This window comes from Rousettus aegyptiacus, unplaced genomic scaffold, assembly GCF_014176215.1.
Source record: "Rousettus aegyptiacus isolate mRouAeg1 unplaced genomic scaffold, mRouAeg1.p scaffold_m13_p_5, whole genome shotgun sequence".
NCBI classification, from domain to species: Eukaryota; Metazoa; Chordata; class Mammalia; order Chiroptera; family Pteropodidae; genus Rousettus; species Rousettus aegyptiacus.
Window position 1 is genome coordinate 87,957,662 of NW_023416308.1, and position 23,805 is coordinate 87,981,466.

At 33.4% G+C, this 23,805-nt stretch overlaps 1 protein-coding gene across 24 annotated transcripts in view; it reads right to left on the reverse strand.

Annotated features, from left to right (window-relative positions):
* Positions 1 to 23,805, reverse strand: part of SOX6 (SRY-box transcription factor 6) — a 552,718-nt gene that overhangs the window by 356,045 nt on the left and 172,868 nt on the right. For 4 of the 24 annotated variants that reach the window (XM_016139567.2, XM_016139559.2, XM_036220743.1 and 1 more), the window contains exon 1: positions 1 to 7,102. This exon is cut by the window's left edge and continues 3,362 nt beyond it. The exons of 7 other annotated variants lie outside the window; for them this stretch is intronic. The gene's annotated coding sequence lies outside the window, so the exon portion shown is untranslated. Of the gene's footprint in view, positions 7,105 to 20,467; positions 20,662 to 23,805 lie in introns of those variants that run through there. 13 more of the 24 variants (XM_016139561.2, XM_016139554.2, XM_016139560.2 and 10 more) reach the window with 6 other exon arrangements.

Sequence of the window (23,805 nt, forward strand, 5' to 3'; positions counted from 1 at the left end):
TTTAACCAAGGTAGGAATGTGATCTGAATTTTCCCTTAAGAAAAAAATCTTCAGTGGCCTTAAAAGAATATGTTGTCCAGAAGGTTGTATATATGTTTATGCTCCTGTCATTTGTATTTATATGTGCTTAGCTGCTCTTTTCTTATCTGGTCCTTGGTGCTCTGCTGGACATGTGGTGCTGACTGGTGCTGACCAGTTGCTTTTTCCTCCACATTCCTTCAGGTTTCTGTTCTCAGTCTCTACAACTGCCACTGATAAATGCTGTTGAAAGAAGGTAAATGAAAAGAGGGGGAGGAAAGGGTGAAAGAATATGAATAGCCACAAAGGAACTATCTGGAAGGAAGAACAGAGATGCTAAGCTAATAAAAATAACATAGTAGTTAATGTGTACTGAATATCTACTATGTGTCATGTTCCTGACCTATACTTCACAGTTATCTATTAAATCTCAAACAATTCTACCATGAAGCTACTAATTTATCCCCATTTTCAGATTATCAAACTGAAGCTTCAAGTAACTTGGTTATAATGATTGTAATGATAGTAAATGGTAGAAAACATGACTTTAAATTCCATGCTTTTAACTTTCATACCCTATTCCCAATGATACTACCTACTGAATGCTAGTGTGCTAAGAACTACGTTAGCTGCTTTGCCAAGATTAGCTCTAAGATCCACAATAAGTGAAAAAGTATACATCATTGGGTCCATTTTACAGGAGAGAAAATTGAGGCTCTGGCAGATTAAGTAACTTACCTTAGGTCACAAAACCAGCAGTAGAGGCAGCGCCAGAGTTTTGACCCTGGCCTGTCTGCCACATTATGATGTGTATATTCCTGTTCCCTACTCCTTCTTTCCCATGAGATCCTTTCCCATCTCTACATTTCCGGATTCCACCTTCAAGGTTCAACTAATATCTTACCTCCCCCAGAAACCTTTTAGGAACATAGCCCACTGTTGCATTCCTATTGCAATTATTTGTATAACATTCATTTATCTTGATGAAGACAAATTTCTATCTGTCAGTTTCCTGTTCTGTTTATGTTCTACGTCTCCAAATAGACAACCCATGTAAGTGCCCTGTAGCAGGTGCCTCGGGCAGTTTGTACCACCCAAATATATCTCACATTACTTTCAATAAGACTCTAGAGGAGTGTGAGAATTGTGTCATATAATTTGTATCCCCCCAAGATAACTAGCAGAATCCTAAGCACAATACATTATTAGGGTTTAATAATGTATTGATTGGCTCCAATAAACTTAATAGTAGAAAGTTTTCAGTAATAATAATAATAATAACAATGAACTCTATGTGTGTGTTTATGAATTCAATCCTCCTAATAACTGATGGTGCAGGTACTATTGTTATGCCCATTTTACAGAGGGAACTGAGGAACAAACAGGTGACTTGTCCAAGGTCACATAGCTAGTAAATGGCAGAGTCAAGATCCAAACCCAGGCAGTCTCACTGCAGAGTCAGCATTCCCTTAACTACTTTACAATACTATCTTCACTCGAATTGACATTGTTCTAAGATTAAATAACTCTCACACCTTAAAACAAATTATTAAAAACTCATGCATCACTTCTGCTACAAACACTGGAGGAATCTGGAGGAGATATGAAAAGTAGAGTCTCTGTCTGCATATAGTAGAAAACCTAAACAGCAGATACAAAGCTGCTAGGAAAATAAGAAGAAAATTGAAAAGTATTTCTCTTTAAAATAAAAGTTAGAATGTACCAATGTGCCATTTTCACAGAAAGGTTCTGCGATTTATAAAGTTTCCATGCCAATTTCGTCTCATTAATACATCAAATTATAGAGCATACTTCAGAGTGAGCCCCACTGTTAGCAAAACCCTGCAACTCTATACCAGAATCAAGCAGTCTTGAACCAGTGAAATGCAAGCACCTCTGGACTGACATATAACATTAGGATGTCAGAGAAATGACCTGATGAAGATCCCAAGGAAAAATTGGATAACAAAATGTTGATTTACAAATTTTTTGAACTTGACTCAGTTGTTCCAAAAGTCAGGGAGGAAACTATGAGATATATTTCTGTTTTCAAAAGGCAACATGAATTTCCTGATAATTTAGAGGTGATAGAAAGTAGAGACAAGTGATGTAGGTTTGTATATTATTCATAATTTATAATTCATGAAGCTTTTTCCTGTACATAATTTCTTTTAATTCATACAATAACTTGGTGAAATCGGTAGTGCTATCATCTCTGCAAAATCAGCCTCTACAAATAGGGCTCAGAAAAGAAAACTCTCCATGATTATTACTAGAAAGTGATGAAGCCATACCTAAAATCTAGGACCTCTAAAACAAACCTCCTTTCCTTGTATCATATGGTTTACTGTTGCAGCAAATGGAAAAGAAGAGCCTCTTGTGATATACATAATAAAAAAAATAGTGATTACAAAATAGCCAATGACTGAAACATAAGAATGACAAGTCTCATCTCTCTCTCTGCTCTTTTAAGAAATCTCCACATTTCCCCCTTTGAAAGTAAAATACAAAGTAATGAAAAAGGCCCTCCTGGTTGCTTTCCATCTCCATGTTCCCTAAATTTACTCCTCGCTCCCTGGATCTGGAGAGTATAACAATCTCTGTAGCATCACAGACGCATGAAAAACAAGCCCCAGTTGTTTTTGACACTATTCTAGATTCTGGGAATAAAGCAGTGAACAAAATGAAGTCCCTGCCCTTATAAGCTTGCATTTCAAGTCCAAATTAAACTATCTCCGAGATTTCTTACACCTCTAAGGTCCTATGGTTCCACCACTAGAGAAAAAGCTTACATTGCAAATGTCCCTAGTAGAGGGACACTTTAATTACCTAAAGGGATCACCTTATAGCCTCAGCATCTAGCATAATGCTTAATGCTCAGTAAACAGAGGTAATCACTATATTATACACGTGGAAACTGAGATTCAAGATGGTTACCTATGGTTAAACAGCTGGTAAGTGGTAGAGCTAAGAATCGCACCCTGACCTAGTACTATTCTATATACTCCTAATAATTTTGACAAAACTGGTTAAGACTTAATTATTAGCGACTATTCAGTTTCTAAAAGTCAGCTACCCAAAACTTTCTTACTGGAGTTTAGAGATGAGATTTAAGAGTTTAGAGATGAAAATACCCTTCAAAGTCGTTTAGTTCTATCAGATAAGGGAACTGATCAGAGAAGGGTAGAAATGTGCCTGAAGTCCTACAGCTAATGCGTGGCAGACCTAGCACTAAAAAACCCAACTCCTCTGATACCTAGCCCAATGTTCTTTTCCATTACCACACTCTCTCTCCTAGGTTCCTTGATGGTAAAAAGGATTTGCTATACCTTTTTTATATTTCTACCAACACTCAAAAACTACACCTAGTATATAAGCTATTGGTATATTGCATTACCTAAAAAATTAACTATAAGGAAATTTTATTTTCAAACCTAACTTATTCTTCTCTTGAAATCTCTCTATTTCAGTTGGACTAGAGAATTTTTAATAGCTTCTGGACCAAGACCTTGGCCTAAAAGATCCTAGCAGGAATTAGCTAAGCTCAATACAGAGCAAGAATAACCCTATCCGAAAACTCTTTCCTCAGAAAAAAAGTATCAAGGCAAGCCCTTCTCAGGTGAGTTTTTCTAGGAAATAACTGGGTGATCCAAAGACTTGCATTTTCGGGGAAAGAAAAACTACCTACTAGCCTAGCTAAAGGGGAAGTTTTCTGAGCTACACTTACAAAGCCAATCTGCTCGGTAGTCCCCTTCGGGACATAGGAGGCTGCACAGGAGCACTAAACAGGGTCACTTTCACTCCTGTTCTAATTCTGCCACTAGTAAATTATTTGACATCAGGCAAATATCCTCTCTGGGATTATTTTACTCATCTGTAAAATAAGAATAATAATACTTACCCTGATTACTTCACAGGGTACTCAGGTAGAACACATGAACTAATGGCCATAAATTCAATTTGAAAAGTATGAAATACCATACAAATGTAAGATAATGCAATTACTTATTAGTATTATTACTTAGAAGCCAGAAAGCCATCTTGCAAAATTAGGTAGAAAGAGGCAGAAGCAGTGTTATAGCAGAAAGATCAAAACTTGGTAGTCACATAGCCCTAGGTATGAATCCAGACTCTGTGACTTTGGCAAGTCGTTTAAACTCTTAAACAAACAGTATCCCCATCTGAAAATGGAATGGTTCTACTTTTAAACTCCCATAAAGAATAAGTAACAAATATTTACATACATACACCTAAAAGTATCTTGCTTATATGGTATAAGATGATATTATTATAAATTTCCTCTTGTAAAGAGCTTAGAACATCAGGGCTTTGTCTAGCATTCACGCCATGTGAACAGTTGAAACATCTGTAATGTCAAGCAGTTGAAGCTGATTTAAAAAGAAAAAATCACCTCCAACAATAATAACAATGGCATCTTTGATCAACGTGCTAAAGCAAAAAATTTAAATGCAAATTAACCCAGTATATTAGCAATTGAGCCAGAGTTTAGGAGCCAGTTCTATCAATGGGTATTTTCTCAGTCACCCAGACAAACTGTTGTGCTTATTTCAAATCCACTGCACTGAGGCTCTCTTTGTGACTGTGGATTGTTGGATTATTGCCTGCATTTCTGTCTTCTGTGAAAATGCCAAATGTATAGAAAATTTCAGTCACCAGATTAAACGTTCAACTTGACAATATATTATGCTGTTTGGTGTCATGTTGACGTCCTATTGATGATGTTCATGACTTTTTATGCCTTTATTTTGTTCTTTGGTTTCAGTAAAAAAGAAAAGTAAAAAGCCCTTAGACTAATGAATTCAGACTCTTTTCAGACAGTGCTGCTTCTCTTCCATGAGATCAGGAAAAGGATATATTTCTGGTTGCAGACATATGTGGTACAGACATGAGATCACAGCTTTAAGCTTAATAGAAGAACATAACAATCTACTCACTGTTTACATTTAGCCCAAAGGGCAGCTGGAAATCACAACCAACCATATGCAGTGCCGAGCAAGTGGTCATGACTTTATTAATAAAGCCGAGCATTAACGAATAAGATTCTGGGAATGGTACAGCGGGGGGCAGGAGTGTCTTACCATAGGCCCCTCTAAGTACTAGGCATAGGGCCCAGGCTATTGTTGAAAATGTCCTTTGGGATTAGACTATTCTCTCTGCCAGGATTTCATTTGCCATCTTTCATATTTCCCAGTTCTCTCATACAGTGTTTAATCAGCTGCTAGGGACTGGTTAAAAAGGACTCCTATTCTTTTTGAATCCTGACATCCTGAAAAGGGAGTGAATTGTAAAATTAGCTACGTACAATTAAATCAAATCACACATAGAGAAATTCTTTTTGTACCATAAAGAACTACTTCAAGTAGAAAAAGAGATGCAAATAATATCTCATTTAATCTTTCTAAGTCTATGACAGGTATAGTAATATTATTCCCAACTATTGATAAGAAACTGATACTAAGAAAGGCTTAAGGATACTACAAGCAAATTGCATAAAGGAGATTTATAGCCAGGTCCAAATCCCATGTTTTCTCTATTCAACGGCTTCCAGAGAACAAATTAATGGATAACCCATGATCTATCATAATTATGTTCTTTCTGCTCTGAGATGCTTACAGATTTACTAGGTAAATGTAGTACTCAAAATGAATCACTGTTTAACACTGAACCCTTTCTCATAAACATCAGTGTCACAATTTCTAAATTTCTATCTGATTCTTTCTTTTCCAAATCTAACAGTAATTTCAGGTCCCAAATTTGTAACCCAAGTACAAAAATCACGGGACAAGTGTTGGAACATAAAACCATCAGAACAACTTATAAGCTTTCAACAAAGTGAGTTGACCTTACTGGGTCAGCAAAAATTAAACTATCAATAACACCCATAAAGATGACTGCTAATATAAGCGGTGCAAAAATCAGAAGTTTGTTAGCATAACTAGTTCATCCAAGTGAAGTGGATTAAGGTGTAGTAAGTAGAGAAGAGAAATCTGAATCCGAAATCCACCTCCTCAGACTAGGTTTAAGGTATAGTTTGGATTTCGCTGAAGCACATTTTGCTTCTGTGTGGGTTCCAATTTTAGATTTGCTTTGTTTCTGAAACATAAGTTAAATTCCTTATGAAGTACATTGTATTATCTTATTTTATTGGAATTATCACTGTCAGGCTAAATATACCTCAGTTTTCCATTGAGCCCAATATGAGAACTGCCACTGGGAGCCCAAGTCATTCACACAGTTATGACACAGAATGCAACCACATTTTCTCTCTTGGGCTTAAAGAACAGGCTCACAAACCACGGACAGTAATGTATAACCACAACACAAGACAAAAGGAAGAGAGAGAATGGTCTGGTGAAGTATTAGAGTTATCTTAGATAATTATCCCAAGCAATCACAGATCACCTTAGAATACAACTTTCAATCTCACCCTCAGCTTAGATACATCACACTATGAAAATGAGTGATTAACAAATATTAGAGAAGTGTGAACAGAAGTCATAATGGCCAGCATTTCCAATAGACTAAATATTGATATTAGCATAAAGAGAAATTGTTGTCTAGCACTTCTAGGTAACATATATACAGAAACATAAAGCCTATGTACATTATAAAAGTAACTTTCCTTGAAAGTATTAGAGATAATATACTATTCTTTTAACTATTTGCCACAAAGTAATTCTTCAATTAGCTAGCATTTCTATTTTGTTTTACAAACTATAGCAGGCAACAGACACATAGCAGAAGACAAATACTAGACAATTACAAAAAACTATAAATTTCTAAATATCTAAATTCATTAAAATTTCAGATAAAAAGTGAACAGATGTCTTTTCAACAAATGGTGCTGAGAAAACTGGGTATCTACAAAATAATTGAGTTGAACCCTTACCTTACACTATACATAAAAATTAACTCAAAATGGATCAAAGACCTAAACTTAAAAGCTAAAACTATAAAACCCTTAGAAAACAGGGAAAATCTTTATGACACTGGCTTTGCAATGATTTCTTGGATATGACACAAAAGCAAAGGCAACAAAAGAAAAGTAGATAAATTGGACTTTATCAAATTTAAAAAACTCATGTGCATCAAAGGACACTATCTGGAGAGTGAAAAGACAGCCCATGAAATGGGAGAAAATATTTTCCAAGTAATATTTCTGATAAGGGATTAATATCTAGAAAATATAGAGGAGTGCTACAACTCAACAACAAAAGAACAACCCAATTCAAAAATCGGCAAAGGATTTAAATAGACATCTTTCCAAAGATCTACAAATGGCCAATAAACATATGAAAATATGTTCAACCTCAACAGTCACTAAGGAAATGCAAAACAAAACCACAATGAGATACAATATCACACCCATAGGAAGGCTATTAACAACAACAGCAACAACAAAATAGGAAAATACTATTTTCCCCTCCTATGGCTAATTCTCTTACCTTCTTCAAGTCTTTGTTTAAATGTCATGAGTCCTACTCTGATCATCCTATTTAAAATTGCTTCCTGTACCATCAGCTTGCCTTATCCCACTCTCTATTTTTGATAGCATTTACAAACTAATATACTATATCATTTACTTATCATGCTTATTGTTATATGTCTTTCATCTATAATATAATGTCCATAAGAACTAAAGTTATTTATTGTATTCGCTAATGTATTTTAAGTGCAAGAACAGTAGTACCTGGCACATTATAAATACTCAGTAAACATTTTCTGAATGAATTAACTAATTTTTTGCCTAGAGACAGAAAATAGCTTAAAAGTTTTGAAAACCAAATCATTCTTAAAATTAATCAGTTTTTATCATCTCCAACATCAAATATTATCTTCCATTTAGCATCAATAAATACCAAAGTACTATGACTTAAAATGTAAAGTATTCTACTTCACTGAACATTTCAATGAAATAAGGGCTCAAATTTATTGATATCTTAACATTCAGAATAAATGCCAGTTATTTACTTATTGTCTCTTGACTCATATCACTCTCCAATTCTCTGTTCTGTGATTCTGGGGCACTGTATTTCCCAGGCTCCCTTGCCAGCTGGCTTCCAGTTAGGTTCTGCCAATGAGAAGGACTAGTGGGACATTAGAAGGTGGGAGGAGGAGAGAAAAGAGTTCCTTTTTCCATCTCTTGTCAGCATCCCTCCATCAGCAAAATACACTGATGACGGTACCATTTTCCATTCCCACCAGCAATGGCTTCTTTTAGCACTCCCAATACCAGCTGCCTAACCCCCGCAGAGATACCAGCACCAGCTGGCCACACTTCTCTCAGTGATTAGAGCATAAGCCATGCCATGTTTCCCTCAGTGGTCTGAGCACCAGTCACTCAGTACGCACTGTCCCAAGAGGCCCAAGCCCAGTTACACGCTTTTCCAAGTTCCTAGGTTCAAGTAACCCAGTTTCTTCCATTTCACTCTACCAGCCCTTTGGCTTGTAGCTGCTCCCTACAGCTAATAATATCTAGGTTACCTCAGCTTCCTTTTTTGCTTCTTCGGCTTTCGGATACCTGTGTAAAAAATTCCCTCAATTAAATCTCATGTATTTGAATGGTTTATCATGATTTTTGTTCTCCTGACTAGGTGTGACTCTACATTATAATATTTCAGGCAAATCAAAAGATTGACAACAGATTTTCATCACCCAGAATTAAACATAATAGAGATTTGTTTCCTTACTATCTTAACCAAAGAATGAGAAAACAGGTGTTTCAAATAAGACAAATAACAGATTGAGATCTAGAATTACTATGCTCATACCTGTACACTCTCAGAGTTGTAAATTTTTATCTCCAGTCCACGCCTCTCCTGCCTGATCCACATCTACATTTGGATATCTAGAATGCATCTCAAATTTAACATGTCCAAAACGGAGCTTCTGATTATTTCCTACAAATTGGTGCCTCCAAAGCCTTTCCCATCTCATTTAACGGCAACTCTAACCTTAGAGCTTCTTGGGCCAGAATCCTAGAATCATTCTTGATTCCTTTCTTTCTCTCATCATTCAAATTCAATCTGTTAGAAAATACTGTTAGTTCTTCATTCAAAATATGTTCAGAATATAACTGCTTCTCACCAACTCCACTGCTACTCCAAGCCACCAATAATTCTCACTTGAATTAGTATACTAGCCTTTTAAGTAGTCACTCTGCTTCCACTCTTTTGTGTCCCTATAATTTATTCTCAGCAACAACCAAAGTCACCCTTTTAACTTAAGACAAATAGCACTCCTTTGTGAACAGATTAAGAACTACAAATTGGTAGTTACAAAATACTCACAGGGATGTAAAGTACAGCATAGGGGATATAGTCAATAATATTGTAATTACTATATATAGTGCCAGGTGGGTACTAGACTAATCGGGGGAATTGCTTAGTAAATCATATAAATGTCTAACCACTATGCTGTACACCTGAAACTAATATAAAATAGTGAATCTCAATCGTAATTGAAAAAATATATATTACATTGTTATATATAATACATATAATCACTTCTCTCAAAATGTTCCAAAGGCTCCCCATCACACAGAGTAAAAGCCAAAATCCTCACAATTATCTACAAGTTCCTATATGATCTGGTTCCTGTTACTTCCCTCATTTCGATTTCTATTAGTTTCCCCTCCTCACTCACTTGTCTCCAGACATTCTGGTCTCTCCTGGTTCCTTGAACATCCAGGAATATTTCTATCTCAGAGTCTCTGCTTCGGCTCCTCCCTCTCCCTGGAACACTCTTCTCCAGACATATGCATGATTCCTTTGCTGTTACTTCAAGTCTTTGGGCAAATATTTTCTTCTAAATGAGACCTTCCCTCACCATCCTATTTAAAACTGCACACATCTCCATACTAGGCACTCCCTATTCCCATTCTTTGTTTTATTTTTCTCCATAGCATTTATCCTATGACTTACCATATAATAATTTACTTTAATATATATATATATAATATATAATATATAATATATATATAATATATAATATAATATATAATATATATAATATATAATATATAATATAATATATATATATATATTACCTTTCTCCCTCCACTAGAATATAAGCTCTTTGAGGGCAGGAATTTCTGTTTAATTTATCGATATATCTTTAATGCCAAGATGGTGCCTGGCACATAGTAAGTGCTTAGTAAACAATTGTTGAATGAAACTCCAAACTCCAAAGCACCAAAGAATGAATATAAACAGACAAAGAAATACATTATGACATATATATATGCATATGTATATATGATCTTGACTATAATCTGAAGAGTAAAACTATATTACAAACTCTAATGCTGTAGTAAGTACTATACCAAAATTATTATCCTTTTCAATCAAAATCTCAAAATGCATTTATAATCCTTCTACATAATATATGGAAGCTCTCTAGCACAGTGTTTAATAGTCAGCCTACATGACTTACATTAGCACTTCAGCATCTACTAACTCTGTGACCCTGGGCAAGTTACTTGACCTCTGTGCCTCATTTTCTCCATTATAAAATAGTAACAATAACAAAAATAAAACCTAGCTCATAGATATTGTGTAAAGGATTAAATTATGTAACACATTTAAAGCAATTTAGCACAGTGCCTGGCCCAGAGATAATATTCAGTATATGTCAGCTATTATTATTATTATTATTATTATTATTATTATATATAAGGCACCTATCTAATGCTTGTTGAAAGACAAGTAAATACTCTAAAATTCAACATTTTTCACTGCTTGAATTTGTCTACATTGCAAGCTTACAAAAAGCAAGAATCATATTTTACACTTCTTTATATCTGTCTTAGTTCTGAGCACTTTTATTAAACCTACTAAAAATATCAAGTTACAAAAGCCAGGTTAGTCAAGATGACCAGAATAAATAACATAGGGGGGAAAAACACAAGTTTTTCAGTTTTGGCACCTCATGTTATTATACTATGTGTGATACTAAAGTATACTAAAGCATATCTAAGATTTTTAATAAATATACTAAAGACTTTTTTTTAATTGTACAATAGAAATACATAGATTTTCTAGCAGAAAAAAATAATGATATGATGGATGTTAATTAAAGTTACTGCCGTAATCATGTCACAATATATGTAAGTCAAGTCATTACGCCTTAAACTTATAAAGTGATGTATGTCAATTATATCTCAATAAAACTGGGGGGGGGGGAGATATGATTAACTAATAGCAGAGGAAGAAAAGGCAAAAAGAGAGGGAAAGTAGAGACACATGGCAGGCTTTAAAACTGAGGATTCAACCAAATCAAGGCCATGCGCGTCATAAAGGAAAATTGAACACCAACAAAGACAAGTTGACAGCTAAGAGTTGGACTTGGTTGGAAAGGCTGCTTCTCCAGAAGATCACTCAAAGATAAGCCCAGTTGAGAGAGAACAATAATAACTCCAAAAGAAGTAAACAGTTAACTACTGGTCACAAGAAGCTGAAAGTCTTTCACAAAATGAGAACTACAGGAGAATTAAAAGAAAAGTAATAGAAGGATAAAATTATCATTAGCCATCTTTGAAATGTTGATAGACAAAGCCAGTATAGATTAGTAACTTTGACATCACTGGCTAGACACCTGGCTGGAATATCTAGAATGGAAAGATTTTTAATAAAAAGTTTAATTAAGGATCTTATATAGAAATATGTTTTCTTTTACTATAAACCCCTACTCATCACTTTGGTGACATTTTATCGTTGTTGTTGTTTTTTTTTCTAATGCTATAAGAACTCACATTAGTTCATGTAAATTATGTTCAGAATTTGCCATAGTCATATGACACACTACTTTTTAATTCTATACTAATGTAATGTCATAGTGTGTAGATTTATTTGTCAAGAACAATGGGAAAGAAAAGTGGCATTGTGCAGAATATTATTCATAGTAGTATGTTAGTATATGAATGTGAACATCTATGAGCACCAGTGCACAAAAAGAATATAACTTTATCATCGCATTATATTTATGACACAAAATATTTGAACTTTATGTCCCTAACATGATTCCATCATTCAGAAATAGAATGGCAGCCACAAAGGACAATTCATAATATGTAATTCTGCATTTCTACAAAATATAAAGAAATAAATTCTAGATACATCTTTAAACAGAGATGTGTCAGTAGCCAATCTAAGGAAATGGGCTCTTCAATTTCTGTACCACTGTTTGAAGTCTCCTCCTTTAACTCACTCCTTCTTTCATACTTTGTTCTTTTCCCTTGGTCCAACTTCCTTCTTTGGGTTACTCTTTCACTACTAAGTAACTTAGCCTCCTATTCTATTAGACAGTTCTTGTTATCTACAACATCTTCCTCGACTGCTCTGGAAATAGAGTATCTTATGAGTAAATGATGCAGCATCACACCTGAGAATTTAATTGATGGGTTCCTATAATTTCCAAAGGTACAATCATACCCAGGCATTACCCAAATTTATTGCAAGTATGTGGTTTTATAGTTTACTCTATAACTTAATTCTATAATCTTCAAGAAAGAAAGTATATAACAAATAGGTTGAAAATATATCATATATCCTGTATGTTATCAAATAACTCTGAAGGAAGAACGAAGGAAGAAGGAAGGAAGGAATTCACTTATCTTTACTAATACAGCCTCTAAACCCTTGGTATATTTTTAAAATACTCAAAGATATGCACTTTGACCATTCTTTAACTCAATCCAATTTCTACAGCTTCTATGCAGATCTCACAACATTACACTGCACCATAATTATCTAAATCATAAAATCAAATCTTGCTTCCTCTGAGCTCCCTATATGTCTGCCATGGTATGAATGTTTGTGCCTCCCCCAAAACTCATATGTTGAAACCCTAACCCCCAAAAGTGAAGGTATTAGTACACAGGGCGCTTGGGAGTGATTAGGTCATGAGGTTAGAGCCCTAACAAATGTGATTAGAGCTCTTATAAAAGTAAGCCCACAGAGATCCCCAGTCCCTTCTACCATACAATGAGAAGTCTGTGACCCAAAAGAGACCCTCACCTGACTTTGCTGGCACCCTGATTTGGACTTCCAGCCTCCAGAACTGTGAAAAAGAAATATCTATTGTTTACGAGCTACCTAGTCTGTGATATTTGTTATAGAAGTCCAAATGGATTAAAACAATGCTTCTTCACATTCAGAACATCTTGAACTGCATATGCACATATCTGCAACCTACCTCTTATAAAATATAGAAAGTCCTATAAAAACCTACCTCCCCCTCAAAAAAATATCAGAAAATCTGCAAAACCTACTCAGAATATTTTCATTATCGGGAACTCATATTTTCAGTTCATTAGAATCTCTATTAATTATAACATATAAGTACTCTGAGATATGCTATCATTGATTCATAGGCTTGTAGCCTTTGTTTCCAACCCCTTAGCATTCTAATTAATTTTTTAGCAATACAAATAGTGTTTCAAATATCACATCTGAAATATACTTTTAAAACAGAAAAAATAATTATTTTGTATTCACGTCTTTACCATTTTCTCCTTTCTAGCATTTTAAAAGATTTATTCCACACCCTCTGCTTAAAAATGGGCCATAGTATGATTCGAATATTGAAAATAATGTAAACTGATAAAGCAAGTGATAAGGTTTTTGTTTCGTTTTGTTTTTACAATGTAGAAAACAAAAACAACTGATGTGGCAAAAGAAAATGCACCTGTCATGAATTTGCTCATTCTATGCTGTAGCCTCTACTCTTGGACAATGCTTTACTGCCTGTAAAACCCAAGAAATAGTAAAGTAAAATTGCTTTTGAAGTCCAGCCAAATACTTCAAAAGAAATGACAAGTTTCACTGTTATTCCTTTCATGTTCATTCTCTTTCCCTCTTTTTCTCTCCCTCCCAGGCCTGGTCATTCTCTACCCTTCTCCCTCTTCTCTTTGTCTTATAATTATTGAAACTTTCCTATTTCGTATCATTGTTTTTTAAGAAAAAAAGGACAAAGATAGTCAAAAATCACAGGATTAAAGTATGAAAGTCAAACTTAATGCTACATTATGCCTATAACAACTTTTAAGAATGGAACTTAAAAATAAAGGGTTATCTAACCAAAAAATGACTACTGTCTTGAGGTCTTATATGAGAAGATAGGTAAAATTTCATCAACTTATATAAAAAAGAAATCTCAAAAGCTCACTATTTTAACTAACATTTCTTAAACCCTTTTCAAACTTTACTAGTGCACACCAATTATTTTTTCAGCCTACTCACATGAAAGTAACATCATCTTCTATTCATCAAACCTAATCTTCCCAGCTAAGGTTAGATATATTTTATCTCTGAACCAAAGAGTGTTACAACTAAAAGGAAAGTGAGGCCCAGAGTGCTTAAACAACCTGCTCAAGCATGTAACTAGTTACTAATTAGTAGCAGAAAGAATTGGGAATATAATCCAGTTCTCCAAACTTCAAAGCACCAAAGGTTTGGGACTAGAATCCAGATCTCCAAACTCCACAGTGCTGAGCATTACACAGAAGAGACAGAAGAAACAGCACTGGTCCTAAAGAACTAAATTTCACTAAAAATCTATAGTTGCATACTTTTCTGATGAATAATATATGATTATAGTAATAAAGCCAAATGCAGATCTAATTCACACTGAATTAAAAAAAAACAATTTGAATAATCTCAAGTAATTTACATATAGTTTTAGCATACAGAGTGTGATTTTTTTTTTCTCCCTGGATCTATACCTCTGCATTAGATTGATTTAAGGTCAATATTAAACTAGAATCGAAAAAAAAAAAACTGGCAAAGAGTGAGAGTAGAGATGAGAGTGAGACTAGGAAGAGAGAGGCATGCTGGCTGTCAAGGGGAAGTCATCCCAGGATTATGAAATTGTTGTACTCAACGCTCGACACATAATCCATTCATGTTTGATAGAGAACTAGCTGTAATTATAAGTGGAATCCTTCACCCACTTCCTCCACCCTCCTGCCTTTAAAATGGTTAAAGTCTCATTTCAAAAGGTGGGTACTGGTAATAAGAAAAAAACATAAGGAAATTGGGTTTTTAAATCATAGCACTCTTGTTAAGGGTAAGAGTGTCACACGATCTTTGTGAGATTAAAGTAAAGAAAATGAGGAAAGAATTCTTCATGGTCATCATTGAAACCCGTGACTACATTCTGTAGACCCAGCATAGAGCAACTTAAATCTCCCCAGGCAATTGTTGAAAACGAGGAAAACCTATTGCACTACCAATGGAACATTTCAGACTCCAGAGCTGACAACTGTCTCTCTTTAACACTCACTAAACATAATAACCCTGACAGAAAGAAGATGAAAGGGGAAGGGGGAGATAGGGAAAGAGTGTGAAGAATAAAAGGAGAGAAAAAGAAAAGAGGAAAAAAGGTGGTAAGGGGTACTATTTTTCAGGAAACTAAACTCCCTTAAAACAATCTACGAAAAAATCTTTTATATAGAAATAAAAGTCAAGTTGTTAATTACAGAGATATTAAAGTTGTTGGTATTTGTTTCTAGGCAAAGTGGATTTCACTTTTTAAAATATATTGACAATAATTATGCCATCATGATTGAGCCATATTCTCTTTTTATAATATGTACACTACCATCAAGACAGAATTAAAGAAGACTGAAAAGCGAATAAATAGATCAACAAAAACTGAAGGAATCAAGGTACTTAAAGCTCTTTGTTGATTAGCTTCTTTTCATCCAACTACTCAAACTGTAATGTTAGTTCACTTTCTTGTTTAAATCTCAGTTCCCAGGTATGCAACATGAATTGTTTTTCTCCAACAAAAACTGTAGCTTAAAGCCAGTTGGTCATAGGAATGAGGCTGTTCATGCTAGGTAACTGTGAAAATATCTAGTTGCTCTTTAATTTAAAAAAAAAATACTAAAATTGGGGAGACACTCGAACTAAGTAATCAGCATTTGTTTTTCTCAGAAGAGAGGAAGAATTGACTTTATAATATAAAGAAAGAAGAAAAACAATTTAGGACCTGGAGAAAAAAAGCTACTTGAAGACACTAAATAATATTTATTGTATTTATTGTATTATTGTTATTGTTATTACTATTACTATATTATCTGGTTCCCTACACATGCGACTCTGCTCAAGCATGTGGAATGAAATTTACATAAATTTTTTAATATCCTATAGGGACAATGTCATATATTGTACTCTAAATTCATCAAATTTAATGTGTTTCTTATCTCCTTCATACTCAGGAAATATAAACAAGCATTGAAAAAGTAAAAACATTTCTTTCACTATAAAATATTAACTTCAAACTCATTAGATATTGATATTGCACCTTACACTAAGGAGACAAAGAAGAAGGTGATCACAACAGTATGGTTTCAAACTGTTGAGAGGAATATAAATTGGTGCATTCTTTCAGGAAGGCAACTTTGCAATATATCAGAAACATTAAAAATACTCTTTGAACTAGATTTTAGATGTCTAGGAATTTATTCCAAAGAAGTGATCATAGTGGTATTCGAAGATATATTGAATAAGTTCATTGAAGTATTGCTTATGATAAAGAAAAAATTAAAACAACCTATATTTTTAACAGATATCAGTATATTTAATAATTACTCAACAATTTGTGTTGAGTGCCTATTATGTGCTAAGCAAAGTGGATTCGTTAAAAGCGTATCCTTAAAGTTAAAATACAATGCACCAATTTAAAAAAACATATGATCCCAATTTGTTTTATAAATTTAGTATACTTCTATAGAAATGACAAAGTTTTTTGGGAGAGATAATAAAATTATTCTAACATTTATCTGATAAATGCTTAAGAAAATCAATTTGGAAAAATCTAATTCAATTAAAAATATATCAAATCTCATTCAATAAAATTGTACCATATGAATAACCAGATTGATCAACAAAAGAAGTTGAAAAATAAACACCAATATCTTTAGTCTATGATAATTGTAGTGTATACAAGAAGGATTATATAACTAATATTGCTGGAACAACTGGTTCTTTATATTCTAATTGCACATTGCACAGCAAAATAAGTTCCAGATGGATTTAAAAACTAAAAGTGAAAAAACAAAACCATGATATTGTTGTAATAAAATATATGTGAATATTTATGTAATTTTTAGTGGGAAAGATATTCTTAAAAGTGATACCAAAGGTAGAAACTCAAAAGGAAAAAAATAAAACTTTAGATTTAATGAGAGAGAATTGATTTACTACAAATTTTAACTGAAAGACAAAGTGTCAAGAATGGAAAAGAATAACCATCATATATGATAAAAGGCTAATATTTTTGGCACAATAGAGAACTCTTACAAATCGGTAAGAATTAACTGCCCATTAGAATAATGCACACTACTTTGTGTTGGACTGTTCTAAATATTTGATACATACATGTTCATTCATTCCATTCTTGCCACAACCCTATGACATGTGAAAACCTTACAGATAAGGAAACTGAGGCACCGAGAGATTAACTAAACACTTAAGGGTATAGAGCTGATAAATACTGATTGTAGAGTCAAAATTCAAACTCTGTCATTAATACTCTGACTCCAAAAATCTATTCTACTTTGCAAAGGATATGAGCAAGGAATTTATGGGGGGAAAAAAAGAAAGACAAGAAATGCAAATGAACAATAAACAAATGAAGAAATATTCCATTTCACTACAAAAGAAATACAAGTTATACTAAAAATAAGCTGCCACTTCTGTCATATTGGCAATGGTTGAAAATAATGACAATAACATATGTAAGCACGAATGTGACAAAATGAATACTGTCATATACTGCTGTTAAGAGTAAACTGGTTCAGCCTTTCTAAACAGCATTTTGACAATATAAATCAAATGCCTTTAAAAAATGATTACACAACAATTCATTTCTAAGAATTTGAACAAAAGAAATCATTGGAGTTGTGTACAAAGATTGAGCTACAAAGAAGGTTGTTGCAATGTTGGTAATAATAGTAGAAAATCAGAAATAATCTACTTATAGATGATCAGCTAAACTATGAAATGTCCACAAATAGAATAGTATGCAACCATTAAAAATAATGATGTAAAAGAAGAGTGGTATCATGAGAAAATGTAAATAACATGATACACTGTTGAATACGAAAGATTATAAAGCATTTGTTCCCATATGATTCCATTTTTGTTCAAATAGGAGATATAGATATAAACATGAGAGAGAGAGAGAGAGACATAAAATTTTAATGACTTGGGAAAAAATAATCATGATATGCTAACTTTTAAAAAATATTTTGCAAAAGAGCATTGCAACAATATACCATTTTTCTTTTGAAAAATATGTGAGTCTAAGTAAAAAAAAAAAACTTCTAGGATACAATCACTATAAGCATTTTGAGGTAGCTCCAAATGTCTATACAAAACAAATTTTGGGGGGGTTTCCTTTTTATATTTTCCAAATTTTCTCCAATAATCATGGATTTTTAATCAGAGAAAGCAATGAGAAAGATATATTTTACACTTTTCTCCAAATCCATTCTAACTTTTTAACAAGCCAATAATCTATGGAAAAGCAAAAAAATAACATACTGACTTCTTCTTGTTAAAACAGACACAAAAAGACATGCTAGTATTCTATCCAATCAGAAATTTTATTTAAAGTTATGTAAGTGCACTATATCAAGCTGAGAATGAGCCCTACAAGGCAATCAGACAAGTCTCCTTGATGTGTATCATCTATTTGATAGGTAGATATAGCAAAATAAAATAATTAAAAATGGTTAAGCAGATGATTCAAAACAAATTTGCTGACACTGGTCACCAATACGGCAAGACAAAAAAAAAAAAAGGAGCAGGAATCAATTATTTGACTGTGTAGCATTACTAAAAGTTCTGCCCCAGATTTCTAAATATAGGTGATCTTGAGCAAGTCAATTAATCTCACCAAGTTTTAGATTCCTCGGCTTTAAGCCTACAGTAAAGAGAGAGAGAGAGATGAGAGAGAGAGAGAGAGAGAGAGAGAGAGAGAGAGAGAGAGAGAGAGAGAGAGAGAGAGAGAAAGAAAGAAAGAAAGAAGAAAGAAAGAAAGAAAGAAAGAAAGAAAGAAAGAAAGAAAGAAAGAAAGAAAGAAAGAAAGAAAGAAAGAAAGGAAGAAAGAAAGAAGGAGAAAGAAAGAAAGAAAAGAAAAAAAGACTCTTTGGCTTTACAATTACAGTAAAATTTATACAAATGTAAAGAATTTTTACATGATTGAGCTAATATAAACCCTGAAGTAGCTCCAAAATTAGTATCTACTTAAGGAGAGATGAAGACAGTAATGACATGAGACAAAAAGAATTTTTTTTAAAAAAAGAAAGAAGATAAAGAAAGAAAAGGGCTGACATCCTTGACAAAAAAAAAAAAATTTCTTTTATAGTGCATCAAGGCTCAGGAAAACTTAGTAGCTGTTTTCTGTTTTCAGAAGGTTAGAGGAACTGGGGACCAAATTTCAGAATTTTGGCTGTGAGCCCCAATTCTAATCATCCATTAGCACTTCTCCACATGGAGAAGCTGATATAGCATCAACAAATTCTTTATCAAAATCAACACTTTGTAACACTGAGAAATTAAAAGTGCTGTAATCTATAAATGGCCCAGCCTGTTCTGTTAAAACTTTATCCCAATTGGACACTATGTTTAAAAGTATGTTCAAGAAATATTTCCCTTTATCTTTGCTACAATTTTGAAGTCATACATATTTTCTTCCATCTCTTAGTTTGCTTGTCCTTATAACTTTGTATATGATATTTACATATATTCTTTATAGAAATATGCATAATGCAATCTTATTTTTCCTACTAAGGGAGAAAACATGCTTTACATGTTTTATGTTTCAGTACAAAGTTCTCCAGTCCCTTACATCAACCATCAACTTTCACTAACTTTCCATCTCAAAATTTCACCTTCTTTCCTCATCTCCCCCTCTGATCCAAATACACACACACACACACACACACACACACACACACACACACACACACACGATGCAGAGGCCTAATGCCAGACTTTTTAAAAATAAACAAGTTTAACATAAAATAACCTGCAGGTGATGAAGTTGTAAACTGCTTCCCAAAAAGAGGTTGTTAAGGTAGTAAAAGAAAGCATTAGACATCCTAATCAAAGTTTTGTAATTTTTTTCTAAGTCAATGTTATCATCCATAATAATAAACCACCATTACAATAATCCAGTTCTCAAGTTAATCATTCTAAAAGGGAAGCAACAAGCCTTAAAAAAGTCAGCCTATCAAAATGTTTTCTTGTTTACCTTATTACAGGTTTTTTGGATATTTCAGGGTTGCTTCTCTCCTAACCATCATCCAACTATCCAATAAACACCTTTGTCAAACACACTATCTCTTTAGCTCATAAATAACAACATCCCTGGCTCCTGTACACATAAAGAACAACCTAAATATTTGGTCAAATACCTTGACTTCAGGAATCAGCTTCTCCCCTTTTTCCTTTGGTGGCCGGAGTATCTTCATCTGAAGCCTCTATTGCTGTCATTATTTCTAATTTGAAATCATCCTCTACCTCCACACCCTTCCACGAAGGAAACATAGCTTTTATCTTTGTCTTGCACATGCACACCATAGTGGGAGTTAAAGAGTAAATTACCATTTGCAACTCTCTTTCAATAAAAAAATAGCAAATAAACAAGGAGTTTTTTCTATTGCAGGATACCAATGCACATTCAACACTCAAGTGAACTGTTGAACTGCACTGTTACCCTATTTGCTTAACTTTCAAAAAGTAGAGAAAATCTCATAACTTGAAGATAAAGAGATGTTATATTTTATACCCACATGAAGCTTGTATCCATTCTGAACAAAATAGTGTAACTTTGGATGTTTCTGTGCATAGGTCCAAGAAATGGACCTAAAATGAAGTTACAGAGTTCACTGTGAGGTCATTGCCAACTTCAGGGTAAGTCTTAATAAGAGAGTGAATGACAGAAGGTGCTTTTAGGTAATTTGAGAAATGAAAAGTAAAATGTTTTGATAGGCAAAGACATAATATTGTTAGCAGTTTTTACAGAACCCTGAGAATGAAAAATGGTTAAAAATTCAAATAAAAATAATAGCTAATACTTGTAAAACACTTATGCAACAAACATTATTTTAATTCCTTTACTTAAATTACTTACATTGATCCTCAAAACAAACAATCTATATAAGAGTAGATATTTTTACATAGATAATTATTATCACTATCCCCATTTTACATATGAGAAACTAGGCACAAAGAAATTAACTTGTCCAAGAATGTACTAGTAATGGTGGTGTCAGGATTTTAATCTAGGCAGATAAACTTTAAAAATTAAGTTCGTAAGCATCACTTAACCTCTTAAACACTATAAGAGAATCTAATTGAGGCTTTTTGTTCCCTGAAATTACCACTTTCATTTCATGTATAATTAGAAATATACATTGAGATTAAAACCTGTTTCTCTAAGAAATGTAGCTAAGAATGAGTAATACAATGGTGTTTTGGCAAATTGCTGTATTAACTTCTGTAGAATTCCATAAATTAGAACCTTCTGATGTAGGGAAATTTAGCAAAGAATACACTCATGATTCTAGAAATTATGAAATAGAGGCTTATTTAACAATAAAAATTATTCCTTCCTTGCTAGATTTTTTTTCTTGTTAGATTTTTTAGCTTCATTCTTTTAGGATTAATTTGCCCTAAATATTGAGTTCCTTAGACACTTCCACATGTATATCACTATATTTCTCCATAGAATTCTTATATAGCAACATCCCTACAATAAAGCAATGAGGAGAATTAGAAAGGAAGCAAAACCCAAAACAGATGTCTATAGATAATACACTAAAGCTTATTTACTTTTCTTAAAGGAGAATTCCTGGACTCGGAATCTATTTACCATTACCTCAAAGATAATACAGCACTTTTAATTATTTGAGAAGGACACCTGGGCTCAAATCCTAATTCTTCCTCCATTTACTAATAGTATGATCTTGGGCAAGTTACTCAACTTCTCTGAGTCTAGGTATTTTTTTTTATCTGTAAAATAGTCCACCCTACTGGAGTGTTACAAGGATAAACCCAATTGACATAGTATATTAAAGTTCTTAGCGTAGTGCCTACCATATAGTAAGTGCTCGATAAAGGTTCTTTGTTATCTAAAAAAATTGAACTAATAACCATTCAAAGACTTATTGTGATAATCAAATAGCATAATCTGTGTGAATGCATCTATATTTTTGCTGTAGAACAGAAAGTACCTCTTAAAATATTCGTTTCCCTATCATCTAATTTAACAGCTCACAGCTGAATAGAAATAGCAGCTTATAGAAATATGGAAGGATGATTGATATTACTAGAGGCAAAAACACTAATTACAGAGAAATGACAGCTTAAAGTCTGGAAACAAAGGTAAAGACAGGAAACCCAAAATGCAAACGCAGGAACTCAAAAAGCACAGCATTTTGGGGGCCACTCGATACATAGACAAAGAGACTTAAAAGACTGTCAACTCTAGTAGCAGCTCAGGCATCAGATGTTCATAACTGGATATGATATAATCTCTTACTATATATAATATACCAAAATTTAGGGGCTATCTCTAGTAATGAAGTTATGATTTTAAATATTCTCTCCTTTAACTTTTCTATATTTTCTAAACAATAAGCTATTTTGAAAATCAAATTGTATAGGTAAATTGTCAAAATAATGTTAGTGCTTAAAGAGTCAGTCTTTAGAAACTAATACATGAGTGTGTAATAGAGGTATTATTAACTCATTCTGTATTGAGTTCCTTATTCCAATAGCCTACATTGATCATAGTATAATAAAGGTATTACGAAAACGTAACTGATGTGAAAATTTTATTAAACATTGCATAATAAATTCATTTGAAAAAGAAAAAAATGTTAAAAGCAGATTCATCTTGGAGGCACTATTTTAAATAGCAGTCAATATCAACACAAAGCCACATATGATTACCTCTATCTTTGCTTGCAACAATTTTGACACGCCCTCATTTTTAGGGTAAAAAAAAAAATGTTTAAACAACTCTAGGGAAAGAGGATAATAAACTGATAAAATGGAGAAAATTCAAGAAGCACAGTCATGAGTGAAATGTACTTTTTTACCTTCTAAAATAGAAATTAGAATGCTTTAGGCAAATTTATATATTACTGAGTAATTGCTGACTGAACTGCTGAAAAAGGCAGCAGCACAAAAGGCAAATTAATATATCAGAAATGAACCTAGGACTATTTTTTTCTTTCTGATCTATAGTGTGTATCTCTCTTTGAAACTGTCCCACTGAATACTACACACACTCACTAGAGAACATGCCAGAGAGCTATATAGCAGATTCTAGAGGACTCTTTCATTTTGAAAAAGTACTTCTCAGAAATATAAAACATTTTCTTGTTTCTTCATAACCAGAGTAGAAGAATAAACAGGCACAAAGTACTGAGACCCTGGAAACTCAATTACTTTAAATATTGGTATTATCAGTGGTAGTAATAGTACAGTGCTAGTACAGATTTAAGATGGACTAAATAAAACACAGTGGCACAGCTGATGTACAGCATAATCAGGACTAGAATTTAGACAATGTGGTTCCTCATTCTCCATTAATATTCATTTCACCCTTTCCATAATTCCCCCTAAAACTTGATATCTCCCGATCTAATTGGCACTTTAGATTCAGCTGTGACTACTTCATTCCTTTTCTTGGACTCCGATTGTCAGTGGGCTAAAGGCAATGGACATCATTAATGCCAGAAAC